The sequence below is a fragment of the Macaca fascicularis genome, chromosome 14 (genome assembly GCF_037993035.2).
Source record: "Macaca fascicularis isolate 582-1 chromosome 14, T2T-MFA8v1.1".
NCBI classification, from domain to species: domain Eukaryota; kingdom Metazoa; phylum Chordata; class Mammalia; order Primates; family Cercopithecidae; genus Macaca; species Macaca fascicularis.
Window position 1 is genome coordinate 20,072,761 of NC_088388.1, and position 9,173 is coordinate 20,081,933.

Below are 9,173 nucleotides of genomic sequence, written 5' to 3' on the forward strand. Positions count from 1 at the left end.
TGTCTGTCATTTAGTTACTTGTTATTAGTTTTCCTTGTGTTTTTTTTTTTCCCTGTGCTGGTTTTTCAACAATTCCTAAGAATCCTCTTGGCACTGGGCACATTCTTCATCATTGCACTAACACTCTATCAATTAGCTATTGCTGTGTAACAAGGCTTTTCAAAATTTAGCTCGTGAATCTATGGGTGAATTGGGCAGTTCTGCTGATCTTGGCTGGGCTTACATGTTTGGTGGTCAGCTGGCTATAGACTGGTTTAGGATGGTCTCAGTTGGGATAACTGGGCATAACTAGGATGGTCTCAGTTGGGATAACTTCATGGGGTCTCTCATGGAATTGTTCTTTATTATTATCATTTTTTTGAGATGGAGTCTCACTCTGTTGCCCATGCTAGATTGCAGTGGTGTGATCTTGGCTCACTGCAACCTCCGCCTCCTGGGTTCAAGCGATTCTCCTGTCTCAGCCTCCCAAGTAGCTGGCACTACAGGCACGTGCCACCATGCCTGGCTAATTTTTATATATATATATATATATATATATTTTTTTTTTTTAGTAGAGACAGGGTTTCACCATGTTGGCCAGGTTGGTCTCGAGCTCCTGACCTCAAGTGATCTGCCTGCCTTGGCCTCCCAAAGTGCTGGGATTACAGGCATGCGCCACTGCACCCGGTTGGCTTGTTCTTGTGGTGATCAGAGATCTGAGAGAGAGCAAAAATGGCAGCACCTTTTGATACTTATGCTCAGAATTGGTACATCACTTCTGCCTTATTTATTCTATTGGCCAAAGCACCCCCCTAGGCAGAGCAAAGTCAGAGTATGAGGAGGGTACAAAGTTACAGGACACCATATCTACCTGTATTGAATACAGGTAGGACAATAGTTGGGACTATTAATGCATTGAAATCTATCTGATTACACTATAGTCTACTAATTTTTTACTTCTCTCTCTCCAGCCGGACTCTGTTTTTTTCACTGCAGGATTCTTTGTGCCTAGCACCAAGCTTGGCACATAGTAGGTGTTCAATGAACGTTTGTTGATTGAGTCAATGAAGAGCTGGACTGTGGAGCTGTCCCTGGCTGGGGAGCCGGTTGCCTGATCACTCCCAATCTAGATGAGAACCACTGTGAGTCAACAGACTTTGAAGTTTGGTTTCAGCCTTCTAGCTCAGCCAAATTCTTCTATTTCACCTGGGTTTTGGTCTTTGGAAGGTAAATAGCTGAATGCTTATTTTGGTGTCATTCTGACATCTCTGAAAGTTTGCAAGATCGAAGATCTTGTGATTGAGAAAGGGATGTAATATTTAACCAGTGTAATTATGTCAGCAATACAAACAAGGCAGGTCATTTGGATTTATTAATATCTGGACATTCAGTTTCAGACATAGGTAAACATTTTAAAAGTCGCTTGAACTGAAAAAATCTCCTTTCATGCTTTATATGTTGAAATTGTTTCTGTCAGTTGGTGAATACACATATATTTATTATTCCAGGATAAAATGGTACAATAATTAATGATAATTGAGAGGTGTGAATTTTATTTGCAAACGTAATTGTTAGGTTTCAAATATTTAAATAAATAGAAAATAGCCTGATAGTTCATATGAATATTAAGAGAGTGTGTTAGCTAGATAACTTTGGGAAGAACATTTTATTCTTTAGGAGCCAACAAATGTTTATACAAATTTAAATAAGAATACTAGGCAGAATAATAGAGATTCAATTATCTTTTATAATTCCAATCTTTATAGAATTATTTGGCAGAATAGCAGCTTAAACATTAAATCAAATAATTTTTAGGAACTATATTTAACTTGTTGTTATTTAATTCCACTTAGACCATTAATCTCTTAAGAAAATGTCTGCTTGAGAATTAGTCATATCTTGTGGGATCAATTAAAGGTAAAATGTCTGTTTTGCTACTTCAAAATTTTATAAGGAAGAAAAATTCTGCTTTCAAGTGCAAGATTCACAATAGACTAACTTCCATTCAAATTCATTCAAATATGATAAAAAATATAAAAAATATGAAAGAAAAAAGTGGTTAAAAATAAAGAGGTATCTCCCCCCCCCCCTTTTTTTTTTTTTTTTTAACAAATACAAAGATCTTGTTTTAAGCCAGGCGTGGTGGCTCACGTCTGTAATCCCAGCACTTTGAGAGGCCAGGTTGGCAGATCGCCTGAGGTCAGGAGTTTAAGACCACCCTGGCCGTCTCTACTAAAACTACAAAAACTAGCCGGGCGTCGTGGCGGTCCCCTCTAATTCCAGCTACTTGGGAGGCTGAGGCAGGAGAATCGCTTGAACCTAGGAGAGGGAGGTTGCAGTGAGCTGAGATCGCGCCACTGTACTTCAGCCTCGGTGACAGAGTGAGACTCCATCTCAAAAAAAAGAAAAAAAAATCTTGTTTTTTTCACTAACTTCAGTTGAAAATGAGAGACTACTTAGTATGACAAATGTGCAGTGTGTGATTTTGAGAGCAATGGAACCTTTTAAGGTACAGAGAAGGTAGCATTCCTTTTTTTTTTGAGACAGAGTCTTGCTCTGTCTCCCAGGCTGGGGTGCAGTGGCGCAATCTCGGCTCACTGCAACCTCCACCTTCTGGGTTCAAGCAATTCTCCTGCCTCAGCCTCCTGAGTAGCTGGGATTACAGGCATGTGCTACCACGCCCAGCTAATTTTGTATTTTTAGTAGAGATGGGGTTTCTCCATGTTGGTCAGGCTGGTCTTGAACTCCTGACCTCAGGTGATCCGCCCACCTTGGCCTCCCAAAGTGCTGGGATTACAGGCATGAGCCACCGTGCCCAGCATGAACTTATTCTTTTTTAATGGCTGCATAGTATTCCATGGTGTATATTTGCCACATTTTCTTTATCCAATCTATCATTGATGGGCATTTGGGTTGGTTCCAAGTTTTTGCTATTGTAAATAGTGCTGCAGTAAACATACATGTGCATGTGTCTTTGTAGTAGAATGATTTATAATCCTTTGGGCATATACCAGCAATGGGATTGCTGGGTCAAATGATATTTCTGGTTCTAGATCCTTGAGGAATCACCACACTGTTTTCTACAGTAGTTGAACTAATTTACATTCCCGCCAAGAGTTTAAAAGCATTCCTGTTTCTCCACAGCCTCTCCAGCATCTGTTATTTCCTGACTTTTTAATAATCGCCATTCTAACTGGTGCGAGATGGTATCTCATTGTGGTTTTGATTTGCATTTCTTTTTTTTTTTTTTTTTTTTTTGAGATGGAGTCTTGCTCTGTTGCCCAGGCTGGACTGCAGTGGCCGGATCTCAGCTCACTGCAAGCTCCGCCTCCCGGGTTTATGCCATTCTCCTGCTTCAGCCTCCCGAGCAGCTGGGACTACAGGCGCCCGCCACCTCGCCCGGCTAGATTTTTGTATTTTTTAGTAGAGACGGGGTTTCACCGTGTTAGCCAGGATGGTCTCGATCTCCTGACCTCGTGATCCGCCCGTCTCGGCCTCCCAAAGTGCTGGGATTACAGGCTTGAGCCACCGCACCCGGCCTGATTTGCATTTCTCTAATGACCAGTGATGATATGTTTCTTGGTCACATACATGTCGTCTTTTGAGAAGTGTCTGTTCATATCCTTTGCTCACTTTTTGATGGGGAAAAACACAATTTTAAAATGAGCAAATGACTTGAGTAGATATTTCTCCAAAGAAGATATGCAAAATGCCAACAAGCACAGGAAAAGATGCTAGAAATCATTAGTCATTAGGGAAACAGAAATCAAAACCACAATACGTAGCCCTTTACATCCACTAAGGTGGCTATCAAAATAATAATAATAATAATAGTAATAATAATAATAAAACAGACAATAACAAGCATGGCCAGGAAATGGAGGAATTGGAGCTTTCATAAATTGCTGGTGGGAATTTAAAATGATGACGCTGTCTTGGAAGCAGTCTGGCAGTTCCTCAAAGGAGTAAACAGAGAGTTACCATATGACCTAATAATTCTACTCCTAGGTATAAGCCTCAGAGAAATTAAAGCAAAGGTCCACCTAAAAACTTGAATGCAGATGTTCATAGCAGCATTCTTCATAATAGCCAAAAGGTATAATAACCCAAATGTCCATCAACTGATCAACAGATATATGAAATGTGATATGTCCATACAATGGAAGGTTGTTCAGCCATAAGAAGGAATTAAGTACTGATAACATGCTACAACATGGATGAACTTTGAAAATATTACATTAGGCCAGGCGCAGTGGCTTGCACCTGTAATCCCCGCACTTTGGGAGGCTGAGGTGGGTGGATCACGAGGTTAGGAGTTTGAGACCAACCTGACCAACATGGTGAAACCCCGTCTGTACTAAAGATACAAAAATTAGCCCAGCGTGGTGGCGTGTGCCTGTAATCCCAGCTACTCGGGAGGCTGAGGCAGGAGAATCGCTTGAACCTGGGAGGCGGAGATTGCAGTGAGTTGAGATTGCGGCATTGCACTCCAGCCTAGGCGACAGGGCGAGGCTCCATCTCAAAAAGAAAAAAAAAAAGAAGAAAATATTACATTAATATTACATTAAGTAAGTGACACCAGTCACCAGACACCATATTGTATGAATCCACTTACAAAATGCCCAGATAGGTAAATCTACAGAGGCAGAAGCTAGATTAGTGTTTGCCTAGGACCTAGGGGGCTATGGGAAATGCAAAGTGACTGCAAAAGATAGGAAGGTTTTGTTGCTGGAGTGACTAAATTATCCTAAAATGGTTGTGGTGATGCTTGTACAACTCTACAAATATAGTAAAGACCACTGATACTTCAAATGGATAAATGGTATGGTATGTGATTTATACTTTAATAAAGCTGTTTTAAAAAGCTATTAGAGGGGAAAAAAGCTGTTAGAGCTTAAAGTGAGTTAAGCAAGGTTGCAGAATACAAGATCAATACAGAAAAATCAACTGTATATATAGAAAAATCAATTCTATATATGGAAATGAACAAGTGGAAATTGAGATTTTTTTTTTTTTTAAGTACCATTTATGGCCAGGCATAGTAGCTCATGCCTGTAATCCCAGCACTTTGGGAGGCTAAGGTGGGGGGATCACTTGAAGTCAGGAGTTCAAGACCAGCCTGGCCAACATGGTGAAATCTCTACTAGAAATATAAAATATTTCTACTTCATCTCTACTGGAAATATAAAAATTAGCTGGGTGTGGTGGTGCATGCCTGTAATCCCAGCTACTTGGGAGGCTGAGGCAGGAGAATCACTTGAACCCGGGAGGCGGAGGTGTTAGTGAACTGAGATCATGCCACTGTACTCCAGCCTGAGTGACTCTGTGTCCAAAAAAAAAAGAAAGAAAGAAAGAAAGAAAAAAAGACCATTTACAATATCAAGGAAAACCTGACATACAGAATACAAGCAAGATTCGTATGCTAAAAACTACCAAACATTGGCCAGGCGCTGTGGTTCACACCCATAATCCCAGCACTTTGGGAGGCCCAGGTGGGCAGATCAGGAGGTCAGGAGATCGAGACCATCTTGGCCAACATGGTGAAAACCCATCTCTATTAGAATACAAAAAATTAGCTGGGCGTGGTGGTGTGTTCCTGTAATCCCTGCTACTTGGGAGGCTGAGGCAGGGGAATCACTTGAACCCAGGAGGCAGAGGTTGCAGTGAGCTGAGATCATGCCACTGCACTCCAGCCTGAGCAACAGAGCAAGACTCCGTCTCAAAAAAACAAAACAAAACAAAACAAAACAACTACCAAACATTGAAGAAACAAAGACTTAAATAAATCAAAAGATATGTGATGTTCATGGATCAAAAGACTTTAAATTGTTAAGATTTCAATTCTTCCTAAATTGTATTATATTATAATAATACAATTGACTGGTTTTTTGTAAGTTCTGTTAGTTTTGCTTCATATATTTTGGGGTTCTGTTGCTTTGTGGATATACATTTATAATTGTCATATCTTCACCTCCATAAAGACCCTAACTCCAATACAGTCAAAATGGCAGGGGATGTTAGGGCTTCAACATATGAATTTGTTGGCAGAGAGCGGGGATGCAAGTCAGCCCGTAGCACTGAATAATATTCCACTGTATGGATATCCTACACTTTATCCATTTGCCTTTTTTTTTTTTTTTTTTTTTTGAGATGGAGTCTCACTCTGTTGCCTAGGCTAGAGTGCAGTGGCACGATCTCAGCTCACTGCAACCTCCGCCTCCTGAGTCCAAGCGATTCTCCCACCTCAGTCTCCCAAGTAGCTGGGATTACAGGTGTCTGCCACCACGCCCGGGTAATTTTTGTATTTTTAGTAGAGATGGGGTTTCACGATATTGGCCAGGCTGGTCTCAAACTCCCAACCTCAGGTGATCTGCCTGCCTCAGCCTCCCAAAGTGCTGGGATTACAGGCATGAGCCACCATGCCTGGCCCCATTCACCTTTTGAAGAACATCTTGGTTTCTTACTTCCAGGTTTTGTCAGTTAAGAATAAGGCTGCTATAAACATCTATGTGCAAGTTTTTCTGTGGATATGTTTTCAACTCATTTGGGTAAATAACTGAATGTGATTGCTGAATCGTATATAACTATACTTGGCTTTGGAAGAAGCTGCCAAACTGTCTTCCAAAGTGGCTGTACCGCTTTGCATTCCCACTGGCGTGTATGAGAATTTCTGTTGATCCACATCCTCAACAGCACGCGTTACTATTGGTTTTTTGGATGTAGCCATTCAAATAGGTGTGTAGTAGTTTCTAATTGCTATTTTAATTGACAATTCCGTAGTGGCATATGATGTTGAGCATCTTTTCATTTGCTTCTTTCCTATCTGTGTATCTTCTTTGGCAGAGTGTCTGTTCAGATGTTTGCCCACTTTTAGTTCATTTATTTTCTTAATAGTGAGTTTTAAGAGTTATTTGTATAGTTTGGATAATAGTCCTTTATCAGACATGTATTTTGAAAATATTTTCTCCCAGTCTGTGGCTTGCTTTTTTTTTTTTTTTTTTTAAATTCTCGTAATAGTCTCTTTTACAGAGCAGAAGTTTTTAATTTTTTTTCTTTTTTTTGAGACAAGGGTTCACTCTGTCATTGGTGAACATTGGTGCAATCATGGCTCACTGCAGCCTCAACCTCTTGGGCTCAGGTGATCCTCCCACCTCAGCCTCCCTAGTACCTGGGACTCAGGTGCATGCCACCACACCTGGCTAATTTTTGTACTTTTTTGTAGAGATAGGATTTTGCCATGTTGCCCAGGCTGGTCTCAAACTCCTGGGCTCAAGTGACACTCTCACCTTGGCCTTCCAAAGTGCTGGGATTATAGGCATGAGCCACTGTGCCCGGCTGAAGTTTTTAATTTTAATGAAGTCCAAATTACCAATGTCTTTCATAGATTACGCTTTTGGTGTTTTGATCTTAGTGGGCTGGATTGTTGTCCACATTTGATTGTTGGAAAAGCAGGTCTGAAGTGAACTGCTCAGAGTCAGCCAGTACCTGTGCAGAAGCCAAAGTTTATCCGGTCTCCTCGTTGAGGGCATTCTTCACCGCACGGGGAGCGGCAGGAGGGACCCATGTATGTGTGTGTTTGTGTGTATGCACACAGATGCATTTTTGTTCATGAATGCAAATAGGTAGGGCATACACATTTGGTGTTGAGAAGCCAGCAGATTGTTGCATAAAAAGCAACATGGGTGGCTGGGCACGGTGGCTCATGCCTGTAATCCCAGCACTTTGGGAGGCTGAGGCAGGCAGATCGCAAGGTCAAAAGATCAAGATCATCCTGGCCAACATAGTGAAACCCCGTCTCTACTAAAAATAGAAAAATATTAGCTGGGCGTGGTGGTGCATGCCTATAGTCCCAGGCACTTGGAAGGTTGAGGCAGGAGAATCGCTTGAACCTGGGAGGTGGAGGTTGCAGTGAGCTGAGATTGGGCCACTGCACTCCAGCCTGGGAGAGTGAGACTCTGTCAAAAAAAAAAAAAAAAAAAAAAAAGCAATGTGGTTGAACAAAGAGATACAATTTCTTACCTCTTAGAATTAAAAAAAAAAAAACATTAAAAGCTGTCATTTGTTTGTCAGAATGGGGAGCAGCTAGAATTCTTATATACTTTGGGGTGGTGGCTAAATGGTACAGTCACTTTGGAAAACAGTTTGGCAGTTTTTTTGTGTGTGTATTTGTTTGTTTCTGAGACGGAGTCTTGCTCTGTTGCCCAGGCTGGAGTGCAGTGGCACCATCTCAGCTCACTGCAAGCTCCTCCTCCTGGGTTCAAGCAAATCTCCTACCTCAGCCTCCCGAGTAGCTGGGACTACAGGCGCCTGCCACCACACCTGGCTAATTTTTTGTATTTTTAGTAGAGATGGGGTTTCACTATGTTAGCCAGGATGGTCTCGATCTCCTGACCTTGTGATCTGCCTGCCTTGGCCTCCCAAAGTGCTGGGATTACAGGTGTGAGGCACTGCGCCCGGCTGGCAGTTTTTTATATAGTGACATATTTTCCATATGACTCTGCACTCTCATTGTTAGGTATTTACTCAAGAGAAATGAAAAGTTACGTTCACTCTGAAACCTATGCAAAAATCTTCATAGCAGTTTTATTCCTAATAGCAAAAAATTAGAGAAAATGCAAATGTCCATCAACAGGCAAATGGATAAACACACTAGGATATTTGCGTACAGGGGAGCACTACTGGATGAAATGGGTAGAATACTACTCAGGGAAATGAAAGAACTGCTTGACTGTAACAACAAAACGTCTGAATCTTGGCTGGGCGTGGTGGCTCACACCTGTAATCCTAGCACTTTGAGACGCTGAGGTGGGCAGATCACTTGAGGGGAGTTCTAGACCAGCTTGGCCAACATGGTGAAAACCCCGTCTCTACAAAAAGGACAAAAATTACCCAGGTGTGGTGGCGTGTACCTGTAATCCCAGCTAGGGATTGAGGAGGCTGAGGCATGAGAATCGCTTGAACCAGGGAGGCAGAGATTGCAGTGAGCTGAGATCGTGCCACTGCACTCGAGCCTGGGTGACAGAGCGAGACTCTGTCTCAAAATAAATAAATAAATACAATGTATGAATCTCAAAGACATTTTACTGAGTGAAGAAAGATAGACACAAAGGAGTGTATACTATATGAATCCATTTAAATGAAATTCTAGAACAGACAAAGCTAAGCTCTGGTGATAGAGAACTGATCTATGGTTG

The 9,173-nt window shown here is 41.6% G+C and overlaps 1 pseudogene; it reads left to right on the forward strand.

Moving 5' to 3' along the window:
- The first annotated feature begins 1,109 nt into the window (after positions 1-1,109).
- On the forward strand, positions 1,110-8,561 carry LOC141408551 (putative uncharacterized protein encoded by LINC00596; annotated as a pseudogene).
- The last annotated feature ends 612 nt before the right edge of the window (positions 8,562-9,173 follow it).